The sequence below is a fragment of the Dasypus novemcinctus genome, chromosome 25 (assembly GCF_030445035.2).
Source record: "Dasypus novemcinctus isolate mDasNov1 chromosome 25, mDasNov1.1.hap2, whole genome shotgun sequence".
NCBI classification, from domain to species: domain Eukaryota; kingdom Metazoa; phylum Chordata; class Mammalia; order Cingulata; family Dasypodidae; genus Dasypus; species Dasypus novemcinctus.
In genome coordinates, this window is record NC_080697.1 from 49,029,902 (window position 1) to 49,045,655 (window position 15,754).

Consider the following 15,754-nt stretch of genomic DNA (forward strand, 5'->3'; position numbering starts at 1 on the left):
ACTTCCTGCCCTCTAGGTGTATAACCTGATGTTCTAAGTAGACGTCCAACCTAATTTTCCCATCAGTCAATGGGATTGTTACAATATATAGTCAGAGGTTCAACCTTTTATTGCACACCAACTAGATGAGACGGACCTGAACAGAACGTGGGTTTAAGTTCAACCAAAGCATTGCCTTTACAACTTACGAAGTAAAACTTCCCTGTAGCATCACTAGCGAAAGGTGGGATGAAGAGGGTTCCATCCTGTACCTCTCATTATTTGAAGCACCTCGTTAAACTACAAATTTACAGTGTAGTCCTGTGGCCTCAGTTGCTGATGGGATAATACTACTAGTGAAAATCTATCCTTCACTTCTCCTCATTCTTGCTTCTACCCACCCTAATATTTTTTATCTTGTCCACTGAGAATAAAGAGAAATAGTGAGAGATTCAGGCTACCAAAGCAATTATGGAGGAGAGAAACACAGTACAAGAGTTCAATAAATATCTTCGCTGAAGTTATAAGACACATTGTTTTAAGACAATTTATGTATCTTACTTTCCCTGAGGTGATTAGTTCTTCTGCCTGAAGCTCAAGGTATCACTAGGTACTCCCACCCCAGCCTCAAGCCTCCAGCCCTGGCACAGCCATGAACTCCAGTGTTGCCCCTGAGACAGCAGCGAGATCATGGGGCTGAAGGGCAGGAGCACCAGGGTTCTCCTGCAGGCGCCACCCATCACCAGCCTCGTGACTGTGAGTCATTTCCTGCCGTGAATTCTGCCCTGCCTTGCCTCCCTCACAGAGCTGTTGTTAGCAATGAATGAGGTCAAGCATAAAAGAGCACACTGCTAACCCTAAAGTGCTATAGGTGTAGTAAGTATCATTATTGCTCTAATTAAGGTCTCCTGGTAGCATATAAAGAACAATTATTCAATATATCTATCTGTGAAAAATATATATTCTAAGGATATGGTACAGTAGTTAAAAGTCTTGAAGGTGTAATCAGATAATTGGAACACAGTAATGATGCCTCCAAAGTTTGCCAAACATATACATCTATGAAAATTCAGTGCTAAAGCCATAATCCTGAGTAAGAAACCTTTGCTCTTAGCGTCACCTAGGGATGGGTCAAAGGAAGTAGGCATCAAGAAACTTGGGCTGTGGATCAAATGGGATCACTGGGTTTCTGACCCTAAAGTCAGAAAGGCTGTGTTGGGTAGGGGACATACCCTGCTTTGAAGGCATGCCAGCCTAAGTTTACATTCCAGTCCTGACCTTTCCTAACAGTGTAGCAGTAACTTCTCTGGGCTTATTTTCCTACTTTAAAAAAAAAAAAAATAGAGGAAAGAATGTGGCTCAAGCAGCTGAGCACCTGCTTCCCATATGGAAAGACCCAGGTTCAGTTCTTGGTGCCTCCTAAACAACAACATAAACAAACAACAAAGAAACTAAATTGAAAAACCAACTCAGGGAAACCTATGTGGCTCAGTGATTGGGTACCGGCTTCCCACATGAAAGGTCCCAGGTTCAATCCCAGGCCCCTCCTACCTAAAAAAAAGTCCATACGCACATATACACACATACACTCCAACACACATATACATCACACACAGAGACAGATGATATAGACATAAAAATAGACATAGACAAAGATGTAGATATCTGATTGAGATGATCTACCTGAGCTTATAAGGATAAAAGTCCCTATTCTTTTTTTCTCCTACTGTGAGCTTTTTGAGGGTGGTAAAGACAATCACTTTATATTTCTATCCCCACTCCATGGCACCTGTTTTTTTTTTCCTAAGCTGCTCAAGCAAATTCCATGCAATGAGTTGGTTTAAAAATGGGAATTTATTAGTTTAAGGGTTGAGGCTAAGAGAAAGCCCAAACCAAGGAATCCTCAGGGCAGTGCTTTCTTCCAAAAGACTGAAGTGCCTGGGGCTGCCGCCAGCTGCCCTGGCTCCGCTGTCACATGGCAAGGCACGTGGTGGCATCTGCTGGGCCCGCCCTTCTCCTCTGGGTTCCCTTGATGTTCAGCCTCTTGCTTCCTCTGGCTTTTTTTTTTTCAGTCTGAACTTCAAACTGCTCATAAAGGACTCCAGTAAAGGGATTGAGACCCATCCTGAAGGAGGTGGGCTACACTTTCTTAGTTGAAGTAACCTCATCAAATACCCTGCTCACAATCGTCTCGTACCTATAGGAATGCATTCAATTTAGGAAATGCTTTTCTGGGGTTCCTACAGCTTCAAACCAGCACAGGCACTTAGGGTACAGCCAATAAATACTTATTAAATGAATAAATGAGTTCCCAGGGGACTTCTCCACATACAGCCCACATTTGCTCCTCTGATCTCTTGCATGAAGCAGAGATGCTAGCAGCATTCTCCACCAGGAGCTGTGGTGATGAGCAATGAAATACTGATGCTCTCTTGCAAATTCCCCACCTTGCTGGAAGTTCTCTGTTTAGCTTTGCTTTGTTTTTAAGATGGAATTGGCAATTTAATGTTTAAAATCTTCAGTACTTGCTTTACAGGATTGAGTTCATATTCATTACCCTGAAATACAAGGAATCTTTACAATCTCATCCTTGTTATCCTTATGTTTCATTTTCAGCAACCGTCTATCCTTTCCCTTCCCTCCAATCTCTCCACGTACCCAGTGCTGCACAAAATAGTCATGCTGCACTCACCTTTCACATCCGCTGCCCCAAATTCCAAGTCAGTCTTTTGTGTCCTCCCAGTCTTCTACTGGTATTCTGCATATTGCCCATAGTAATTTAATGTCTCTTATGGAAACCAGTATTCGATAGTGACAGCTTCTATGTAGCTTCATTTCCTCAGATTCATTTTATATTTCTTTAGATTTCTGTACATGCAGGCTTTAATTTATGAGTACTTGCAAGGTAACTTGCTTTGAATTTGTAAGTAATATTTTCATACAAGTTACAGGAGATTAAACTCTTTTGCAGACCTTATCTATTCTTCTTTTCAATTACTTTTTAACTATGCACTTCAGTTAACTTAATTACTTCAATATTGAACTTCAATCTACCCTTTTAACATAAAACAAACATAGATTGGGTATCCAATATTCTGTAAAAATAAAAGGGCTGCTAGAAATAGCAAACACTTACATAGTGCTTATTAGGTGGTGCGCATGGTTCTAAGTGCTTAGCTCATTGAATATATTAACTCAACCTCTTACAAGAATCCTATGAGATAAACAGGTGCAATATTTAAAACCTTTAACAATCAATCAGTACAAATTTAATTACTGGATCATGGGGGATATCCAGGATATTCCGAGGAATCAGTTATTTACCAAATGGTTTGGACCTATTTCAATTTTTTAACTCCAGTATAGCCATCCTGATCAGGTAGCTTAGATATCAGCCTTGGTGGTAGGTACAAATCTTGGTCCCATTTTAAAGAAAATGAAACTGAGACATATTTAACTTAAGCAGCTTTCCCAGGTTCTTACAGAGAGATCATAAATACGGATGGTGTGGTATTGTCTGGTATTGAGCATAACCTCTATGCTATATTGCCTTTATTCTAGTTCTGGAAATGGGCTGTGGAGATGGTAAAAATACTGTTTTAATAATCCAATAACAATCCTGCTTATTAAGAAAGTTTTCAAGCATCCAGAAGTTTAAAAAATGATAAATTGTACCAAACATCAGATTCAGCCATTATTGTTCTACCATATTTACCTCATTTCCACACACAAGCACCCACACATATGCATTGCTAAGCTATTTAAAGCTGCAGCTGCCATTACACTTGACCCCAGTACTTCTTTAAAATTATGGTATTCATCTACATAATTATGATATCATTTAACCCAGTTAAGAAAATGAACAATTCCCTAATATTTTCTAATAGTTCATATTCAAATTTTCCTGGTTATCCTCTGTCTTAGTTTGCCACTGCTGCCATAACAAAACACCACCAACTGGTTGGATTAAACAACAGGAATGTATTGGCTTATGGTTTGGAGGCTAGAAGTCCACAGCCAAGGTATCAGCAGGTCAGGTGTATCAGTTAGCCAAAGGGGTGCTGATGCAAAATACCAGAAATTGGTTGGTTTTTATAAAGGGTATTTATTTGGGGTAGGAGTTTACAGGTACCAGGCCATAAAGCATAAGTTACTTCCCTCACCAAAGTCTATTTCCATGTGTTGGAGCAAGATGGCTGCCGACACCTGTGAGGGTTCAGGCTTCCTGGGTTCCTCTGGGCTCATCTCCTCTGTTTTCTCCACAAGGTCAGCTATAGACTATGAGGCTCTCTAGGCTTTGCCTCTCTCCACAAGGTCAGCCATAGCCTATCAGGTGAATGGCTCCATCTCTTTCTGCTGTATCTAAGAAGCTGTCTCTATTCCTCTGTGTTCTTCTCCTGGCTTTGATCCTCTCTTCCCGGAGCTTGCTTCTCTTTCCTCTGTGAGCTTAATTCCTGGGGCTCCAGCTTAAGACTTCAGCATCAAACTCCAACATCAAAACTCCAACATCAGAAAACCCTCAACTCTGTTCTTTGCCATGCCTTTTTTTCTGTGAGTCCCCACCCTTTGGTGGGGACTCCCTAATGATATGGCCCAATCAAAGCCCTAATCACAACTTAATCACACCCAGGTATAGACCAGATTACAAACATAATCCAATATCTATTTTTGGAATTCATAACCATATCAAACCGCTACATCAGGCCCCTCCAATATCTGTGGCATTCTGGTGGAGGCTTGCTGGCCATCAATCTCTGCCTCTGTCACATGACCATGCATCTCCTTCTGACTTCTCCACTGGCTTGTACTTCTGTGTTCAGATCTCCTTTGCTTATAAAGTCTCCAGTGATTTAGAATTACTACCTATCATGACCCAGTTTGGCCTTGTCCATGTAGGATCTTTGGAAATCCTCTTTACAGATGAGTCCACACCCACTACCAGGATTCGGACTTGAACATGTCTTTGTGGGGGACATGATTCAATCCCCCACATCCCCTCAGACACATTTTATCCCAATTCAGAACAGCACCCAATCAAGACTCAAGTACTGCATTTGGTTGTTGCTCTCTTTGGTCTGCTTTAATCTAGAATTGAGCTCCTGACACACATTCTTTCCCCACCACCCAGGATATTGACATGAAAAAAGGTTCAACATCGCTAATGATTAGGGAAATGCAAATAAAACTACAATGAGATTTTGTATCACACCTATCAGAATGTCCACTATTAAACAGAGAACTACAAGGGTTGGAGAGGATGTAGAGAGATTGGTATGCTTATTCGCTGTTGATGAGGATGTAGAATGGTACAGCCACTCTGGAGGACTGTTTGGCAGTTCCTAAGAAAGTTGAATATAGACTTTCCATGTGACCTGGCAAAATACCTTTACTAGGTATATACCCAGAAGAACTGACATGAACAGACATCTGCACACCGATGTTCATAGTGGCATTATTCACGATTGCCAAAAGATGGAAACAACCCAGGTGTCTATCAACCAATGAATGGATAAACAAATTGTGGTATATACACACGATGCAATATTATCCATCTATAAGAAGAAATGAAGTCGTGAAGCATATAACAACATGGATGAACCTGGAGGACATCATGCTAAGTGAATCAAGCCAGATACAAAAGGACAAATACTGTGTGATTGCACTACTATTAGCTAAATATATTGTGTAATCTCATGACATTAATAACTTGACTATAGGTCACTAGAAAATAAAATGAGATTACAGGATGGAAAGCTGAGGGTTAACTTTTGCAGAATTGGTATATGAAAAGTATGTGTTAATCTATGGAAATGAATAAAAAAGGTGAAAGCCCAACAAAATGTCTGTAACTAGCAGTAATATTATGTGGGTATGAAAGGAGTTTAAAGGGAAAGTCTAAGGTCATGTATATTACTAAATGGAAAGCTAAAAACTGTAACATGGAACTGTATAGCATAGTAAAACCACATGTGAAATGTGAATATGTTACCCATATTCTGCATATATAAGACTGTTTTTCTTTGAAATTGAATGAAGTATGTTAACCTTATAAGATGTTGTCAGACAAAAAAAAAATTAAACCATTATACTAAGTTAAAGAAGCCAGTCAGAAGGTAGTACATATTGTATGATTCCATATATATAAAATGTAAATATAAATCGAATTATAATGCTCAGTGGCAATGCTCCAAAATGTGTTCATCAACTGCAATGAATGTACCACACTAAAAAAAACAAAAACTAAAAATTAAAAAAACAAAACAAAACATGAAGATCAAACTTTAAAAAGACAATTTATAAAGATGAAGTTAGATTAGTGGTTACATAGGGCTGGGTAGGACTGCTAAGAGGTGTGAAGTTTTTCATTTTGGAGTAATGAAATTGTACTAAATTTTTTTGGTGATGAATGCACAACATTGTGATTATACTAAAAGCCATTTGATTATACACTTTGGATAGATCATATGGGATATGAATATATGTCAATAAAACTGCTTAATAAATAAATCAGCACCACAATTCAAGAAATCAAAAATACACTTGCAACAAATATCAGCAGACTAGAAGAGGCAGAGCAGAGAATTAGTGATGTGGAAGACAGTGCATTGGAAATCAAACAGATAGTAGAAGTGGTCAATAAAAAGGTAGAAAAAATCCAGATAGGACTTAGGGACCTGAATGATAACGCAAAACGCTCAAACATACGTATTATAGGCATTCCAGAAGGAGAAGAGAAGGGAAAGGGGTCAGAAGGAGTGTTGCAGGAAATAATGAATGAAAACTTCCCAAATCTACTGAAAGAGACAGATGTACATATCCAAGAAGCACAGCGCACTCCACTGGTCATAAACCCCAACAGGCCCACCCCAAGACATATACTTGTCAAATTATCCAATGCTCAAGACAAAGAAAAAATTCTAAAAGCAGCAAGAGAAAAGAAAACCATCACATAAAAGGGAAACTCCATAAGATTAAGTGCTGATTTCTCATCTGAAACGATGGAGGCAAGAAGGCAGTGGTATGATATAGTCAAGGTACTAAAGGAAAAAAATTTCCAACCAAGAATACTCTATCCAGCTAAACAAGCATTCAAATATGATGGAGAGTTCAAAATATTCACAGATAAACAGAAACTGAAAGAGTATATCAACAAGAAACCTCCCCTTCAAGAAATTCTTAAGGGAGTTCTGCAGGAAGAAAGGAAAAAACAGGACAGTCAGAGATGGAGGAGAGTGTAAAAGCAACAAGAAAGACAAAAATAGAAGGGGAAAATAAAATAATACAAACAAAATGTAACAAACACAAATCCAACCAAAATATGGCTACCATAAATAACTCTCTAAACGTAATAACACTGAATGTCAACGGACTAAACTCACCTATCAAAAGATTCAGACTGGGACACTGGATAAGGAAATATGACCCATCTATATGCTGCCTACAAGAGACACATCTTAGACCCAGAGACTCATGGAGGTTGAAAGTGAATGGCTGGAAAACAATCATACAAGCAAACAACAACCAAAAAAAGGCAGGAGTAGCTATATTAATATCAGACAAAATAGACTTTAAATGCGAAACAATTGTGAGAGACAAAGAAGGATACTATATTTTAGTGAAAGGGACAATCTGTCAAGAAGATCGAACAATCATAAATATTTATGCTCCTAACAAGGGCGCCTCTAAATATGTGAGGCAAACGCTGGAAAAACTAAGTGAAAGAATAGATGCATCTACAATTATAGTGGGGGATTTTAATACACCACTATCAACTCTGGACAGAACATCTCAAAAGAGAATCACTAAAGAAACAAAACATTTGAACAGTGTATTAGAAGAGCTGGATCTAATAGACATATATAGATCATTACACCCAAACACAGCAGGATATACATTTTTCTCAAGCGCACATGGAACATTCTCCAAGATTGACCATATGCTAGGCCACAAAGAAAGGCTTAATGAATTCAGAAAGATCGAAATCATACAAAACAATATCTCTGACCACAGTGGAGTGAAGCTGGAAATTTGCAAGGGACAGAGACCCAGACTCCACACGACAATTTGGAAATTAAACAGCACACTCTTAGAAAAACAGTGGGTCAAAGAGGAAATCTCAAAAGAAATCAATGACTACCTTGAAACAAATGATAATGATAACACAACATACCAAAATTTATGGGATGCAGCAAAAGCGGTACTGAGAGGGAAATTTATAGCCATAAATTCATATATCAAAAAAGAAGAAAGAGCAAAAATTGGAGAACTAACTGCACTTTTGACGGAATTAGAAAAACAACAACAAAGTAACCCAACAGGAAGAAGAAGGAAGGAAATAACAAAGATAAGAGCAGAACTAAATGAAATAGAAAATAAGAAAGCACTTGAAAAAATAAACAAGACCAAGTGCTGGTTTTTTGAGAAGATCAACAAAATTGACAAACCTTTAGCGAGACTAACAAAGAAAAAAAGAGAAAAGATGCAAATACACAAAATAAGAAATGAGAAAGGTGATATCACCACTGACCCCACAGAAATAAAGACTATCATAAGAGGATACTTTGAAAAACTATATTCCAACAAAAATGACAATTTAGAGGAAATGGACAAATTCCTAGAAACACATAAGCAGCCCATACTGATGAAAGAAGAAATTGATGATCTTAACAAACCAATCACAAGCAAAGAGATAGAATCAGTCATTAAAAATCTCCCAACTAAGAAGAGCCCAGGGCCAGATGGCTTCACAGGTGAATTCTACAAAACATTCCGGAAAGAACTAACACCAATCCTGTTGAAACTATTCCAAAAAATCGAAACAGAAGGAACACTGCCTAATTCCTTCTATGATGCCAACATTACCCTAGTACCAAAGCCAAACAAAGACACCACAAGAAAGGAAAATTACAGACCGATTTCTCTAATGAACCTAGACGCAAAAATACTTAACAAAATACTTGCTAATCGTATTCAACAACACATTAAACAAATTATACACCATGACCAAGTGGGATTTATCCCAGGTATGCAAGGATGGTTCAACATAAGAAAATCAATCAACGTAATACACCATATAAACAGACTGAGAGAAAAAAACCACATGATTTTATCTATAGATGCAGAAAAGGCATTTGACAAAATACAGCACCCCTTCCTGATAAAAACACTCCAAAAGATCGGAATACAAGGAAACTTTTTGAACATGATAAAGAGTATATATGAAAAACCAAAAGCCAACATTGTTTATAATGGCGAAATCCTGAAATCCTTCCCTCTAAACTCAGGAACAAGACAAGGATGCCCATTGTCTCCGCTCCTATTTAACATTGTCTTGGAAGTACTTGCTCGAGCACTGAGACAAGAACCAGATATAAAAGGCATTCAAATTGGAAGGGAAGAAGTCAAAATTTCATTATTTGCAGATGACATGATCCTATATATAGAAAACCCTGAGAGATCTACAACAAAGCTCCTAGAACTCATAAATGAGTTTAGTAAAGTCACAGGTTATAAGATCAATGCGCAAAAATCAGTAGCATTTCTATACACCAATAATGAGCAAGATCAGGAGGAAATCAAGAAACAAATACCATTCACAATAGTAAATAAAAAAATCAAATACTTAGGAATAAATTTAACTAAAGAGGTAAAAAACTTATACATCGAGAACTATACAAGATTGTTCAAGGAAATCAAAGAAGACCTAAATAAATGGAAGAATATTCCCTGTTCATGGATAGGAAGACTGAATATTATTAAGATGTCTATCCTACCAAAACTGATCTACACATTCAATGCAATCCCAATAAAAATCAACACAGCCTTCTTTAAGGAACTAGAAAAACTAACTATGAAATTTATTTGGAATAGAAAGAGGCCCCGAATAGCCAAAGACATATTGAAAAAGAAAAACGAAATAGGAGGAATCACACTTCCTGACTTCAAAACATACTACAAAGCTACAGTAGTGAAAACAGCATGGTACTGGCATAAGGAGAGACACACAGACCAATGAAATCGAATTGAAAGTTCAGATATAGAACCTCATGTATATAGCCATATAATATTCGATAAAGCCACCAAACCCTCTCAACTGGGAGAGAATGGCCTATTCAACAAATGGTGCCTGGAGAACTGGATAGCCATGTGTAGAAGAACGAAAGAGGATTACCATCTCACACCTTATACAAAGATCAACTCAAGATGGATCAAAGACCTAAATATAAGAGCCAAGACCATAAAGACCTTAGAAAGCAGTGTAGGGAAACATCTACAGGACCTTGTAATAGGAAATGGCTTCATGAATATCACACCAAAAGCACGAGCAGCAAAAGAACAAATAGATAAATGGGACTACCTCAAAATTAAAGCCTTCTGCACCTCAAAGGAGTTTGTCAAGAAAGTAAAAAGGGAACCCACACAATGGGAGAAAATATTTGGCAACCATATATCTGATAAGAGACTTATAACTTGCATATATAAAGAACTCATATATCTTGAAAACAAAAAGATAAACAACCCATTTAAAAAATGGGAAAAAGACTTAAACAGACACTTCTCCAAAGAAGAAATACAAATGGCTAGAAGGCACATGAAAAAATGTTCCAAATCTCTAGCAATCAGGGAAATGCAAATCAAAACTACAATGAGATACCATCTTGCTCCCATAAGATTGGCAGCCATGAAAAAAACAGTAGAATACAAATGCTCGAGAGGATGTGAAGAAAGGGGAACACTCATCCATTGCTGGTGGGAATGCAGAAGGATCCAACCATTCTGGAGGACAGTTTGGCGGTTTCTCAAAAAATTATCCATAGATTTGCCATATGACCCAGCAATACCACTGCTGGGTATATACCCATCAGATCTGAAAACAAGGACACAAACCGATATATGTACACCAATGTTCATAGCAGCATTGTTCACTATCGCCAAAAGTTGGAATCAATCCAAATGTCCATCAACAGATGAGTGGATCAATATAATGTGGTATATACACACAATGGAATACTACTCAGCTGTAAGAACCAATACACTACAATCGCACGTGATAACATGGATGAACCTTGAGAATCTTATGTTGAGTGAAGCAACTCAGGCATTGAAGGACAAATATTATATGACCTCAATGATATGAAATAAGTTAACTGCCTCAGAGAGCTAGAGTCTGGAAAAGTGGCTTACAGGAAATCGGGGGGTGGAGGAAGGATGTGAGTTAATGTCTGCAGGGGTGGAATCTGTGATGAGCTGGCAGTAAGTATGAGCACAAAGAAGGGACAAAATGGGGGCAAGGGGTTACCTTCAGGTGGGGTTTTCTGGGTTTGAGGGGGGCTGGGGATGGGAAGAGGGGTAATATTGTCCAAGAAATAGGTGGGAGGGAGGGGCAACATACGAATATGGGAGAGTGTCAGAAGTTCGTTGAGAACTAAATGTTGAGTAAAACGTATCAAAGTATAAGTAGGAGGGTTACCTGGTTAGGACGCTCAGGGGGTATGGTCTGATGCGTGACGGACTCCGGAGGGAATAGCTGAAGGCTCATTTTGCCAAGGTGGGTTCTACCATTGGGTGGGGTGGACCCATATCCTGGGGAAGACTAATGCCGTTGAATAGAGAGAACTGTATCTCTCGTGAGAAAGGACGGCTCCCAGGGTATTAGATTGGCAGGCGTTGTGGGCCCTAAGGGGAGGGGAAAATGGATGTGGAATGGATGGAACAAAGGTAAATAAGGGGGCAAAAGAGGAGTTATGTGAGAGTACATGAGGATGAATATAAAACAGCTAATATTACACCAAAAACATATAGGGGACGACAGACTAATAATGAAAACCATAAGACAAAACATAGGATAACTAAAAAATTTAGAAAACTGTACAGCCTAAAATATGGACCACATAGTAAGCACAAATGTCACCTTGTTTGAAAACTATAGTGTTGGAATCTGTACATCAGTTTCAGGAAATATGATATGAATAAGTTAAAAGATTATTGCTGTGCAAGGGAAAAGGTTTTATGGTGGATCTGGGGAAATACTGTATATTGTATATATGAATTTCGGTGATCTAAGACTCTTCTGAAGCTGACATTATGTTGGGATTCACTTTACGGGAAGTTTTGGATCACAGAGTGGTTCAACAATGGCAGCGGAGGAATACTGATATGGGATGTTATTGACAGGATATATATGGTTGACAGGGAGTTATACAGGGCATATGCCCAGGGTATATGGTAATGTCTATATATACTCATAGTGGAAACAAAAACAACAGTGGGGGGGTACTGGGCTCCTGGCCAGGGGGTCACTGTTGTGGGCCCTGGGAGAGCAGCGGCAATCCTCCAGGTGCAACGGCAAGAACCAGGAAGGAAGGAGGGCCCAACAGTGGGCTCGTGATACTAATGGTTACACTTTTGAGCCTATACACCTGCAATAAGAACAAGGCCTAGAGTAGCATTGTGCCTGGGGGTTTCCTCCTGACAGCCTGCATGTTACTCAAATGTGGCCACTCTCACAGCCAAACTCAGTGTGTAGATGCGATGCATTCCCCCCAGCGTGGGACATGACACCCTGGGATGAGCCTCCCTGGCACCGAGGGATCACTATCACATACCAGCTGAAGAAGCAACTAGAAAATGACCTTGAATTAAAGATTCAATGCGGAACAGCAGAATATACCTGTCTACATATAATGACATGACTTCGGGAAGCGGTTTGACCTAATGTAAGGGGGAAATGGAAAGGAGAAATGAGATTATAAGGCTGTGAGTCTCTAAAAAAGAGTCTGGAGGTTGTCAGAAGGAATACCCCTATGTACAACTGAACAGAGTCTAAGAGACAGATAAGGTAGATACAACCCCAGGTATTGGTTCTTTTGAGGGATAAAGAGACCCACGGGTTCTATGGTCATGGCAGAAGGGGTTCACTGCCATGACAGATAGCCCTTCTTTGGAGCTGGTGTTTCTGCATGATGGAATTGGACTCAGAGGGGATCTCTTTTCACAAGACTTGCATGCTACTTTATTGGAATTGTAGTCGGTGCTGGGTTTAAGATATATGTAGGGGATTCGAATCTCTGGACTGATAATATGACACCCAGGCCCAGAGCCTCAACAGACTTCAGCTCCTACACTTTGATTTATTGGACTTACTCCACTCAGCTAACATGGAGTTGAAGAAGGTCAACCACCACAACATGGAGCCTAGAGTGTCTACAACAGGAAGCGGGAGGAGTGCATCCAGTACCCATATGGAATCTAAGCCCTCACTTGACATAGATGTGCAATGGACACAACCAATCCAATGTCCACAGAGAAAATGTGGAATGGGTGTGGGAACGGTAGCCATGGTGGCTGCTGGGTGTGGGGAACGGGAGGAAGAGATGAGATGTGGAGGCGTTTTCGGGACGTGGAGTTGTCCTGGATAGTGCTTCACGGACAATTGCGGGACATTATAGATCCCCCCAGGGCCCACTGGATGGAACGTGAGAGAGTCTGGGCTATGATGTGGACCATTGACTATGGGGTGCAGTGATGCTCAGAGATGAACTTACCAGGTGCAATGGATGTGTCATGATGATGGGAGAGAGTGTTGCTGTGGGGGGAGTGGGGGGCGGGGGCGGTGGGGTTGAATGGGACCTCATATTTTTCATAATGTAATTAAAATAAATAAATAAATAAATAATTTTTTTAAAAAATCAGTAATTGTGTAAGAATAGTCAGAAATAGCTGCTGTGTATAGCAGGGGAAGCCAAGAGGGATCGAGGGGTGAAGAATTTTCTTGTTAGTTTGTTTTGTTGTGTTTTTAATGAAGATTTATTTTATTTATTTCTCCCCGTAGGCTTTATTTTTTTATTATGTTTTTTTATTAAAGTTGAGATCACAAAGGAATGTTATATCAAAAAACATAAAACAAAAACATAAGCGGTTCCCCTATAACCCACTCCCCACTCCCCCATCATTTTTTTAAATTGTATTTTTTGAAGATATATACAGTTTGTTGTTATCATTATTATTGTTGTTGTTATTATTGAAATAATGAAAATGTTCTAATATGATTGAAGTGATGAATGCACAACTGCTATTATACCAAATACCATTGATTATACACTTTGGACGAATTGTGTGCTTTATTAATATGTATCAGTAAAATTTATTTGTTTAAAAAAAAGAAAAGTCATTATAATAAAAGTGGGAAGAAGAGGAGAAAGAAGAGGAACTGGGAATGACAATTCCAGAATAAGAGAATGGGTCAGTGGAGGGGATATGTGAGGTTAAAACGGGTCCCCAAGTGATTCCATGCGCCTCTCCTCCATTGATAATCTCTAATCTGCAACTATATTTTCCTTACATATTTCAGAAGGTAAAATGAACACAAGAAGCTTAGAGATATTCTTCCAACCTCAACTTAACCATCACAATAAGTACAATCAACCCCCCCAAAAAAATCTTCTGAGGCAGCTGCTAACAGGAAACATGTGAGTTTCAGTTTTTTGTCCTTTTTTCTTGATGATACCATACCCTTCTAGTAGAAGTACAATGAGCCAAAAAGAAGGAAGAGTTACTATCTAGGCGAAGAAAAACTGGAAAATAAGATCCTTCCTAATGGAAATACGGTTGCAGTGTACTGAAGCAGCAATCTCCTAGATCCTGGAAGAGAGTAGCTAATTGATTTCTGTGGCTAATATTTATTGGTGGAAAAGAACAAAAGGGCTTATTGCTAGTGGGTGGACATAAAGAGATCCCATTTTCACTGTTTCAAGAAGTAGGGCTCAGTCTACAGATTAGCATGAACACAATTTTATACAAATATGATCAAGTTTTACCGGATTAAGACTGTTCATTTTATGTCCTCACTTTGCTGAATCATATAAATATTAGGATAACCTCTTTACCTTGAAACAACTTACACAAGAACAGGTCTGGCTGCTGGGCTTGGGTGTTAGAGACATTGCAATTCTGCAGAGCCATGTATGAGGTGTAACCGGTGACATCTCACGGAGCGTGGGCGGACTATTTCCTTAGCAGAAACATGTGTCACACCCCTCTTTTCATCTTGCCCGGACTCATACCCTGTTTGTAATGAACTCCAAGCCTGCCAAGTTATTATTAAAATTAGAATTAGCTCTGCCTTCTTCTCTAGAGCTAGAGTCACGGGAAGACGTATAATATTCTACTTTTTGGTGACCATCAAAACAGGGTGAGAGGCAGGACATTTGAAGTCTTGTTTCTTTACAACAATTTTGATTTAGTGACTGTAAAAGAGAGGGAGAACATGAGAATTGGAATTGTTTCCTAATTACTATTAGTGGTTTCTGGTCAGCTGATCTGAAGTTTCACATCCTTGTCCATAAATCTAAACGCGATTGCTGGGAGGAAAATTTGGACAGAAAACGCTTAGGTAAGTTTTCTTTGTTTGACAATTTAGCAAATATCCCAATTCAGGGTGTTACTTTTTGGATCTCCTTCCTTATGCATTGTACCTGACATTTTCAAAATTCAAATTTTGGCTTCCTATGCATGTGATTTCTTATATATATTTGATTCATATATTATGCTATGTGCTGGGTGAGTGAGAGAGGGAGTGGAGCCTAGTTTGGAGCCTATAAATTTACTCCTAAAATAAAAACTGAAGTGAAAAATAAGTCAAGGGATTATGTTTCTCTGGATATGAATTAGGATTTCTCAAAGTCACCTGGATATCATTTGATACAATTCCAAGACATGCTTTTGGAAGGGCAGTGGAGAGCCCACTTAGGGAGTAAAGTATACTTCCCTGTATCTT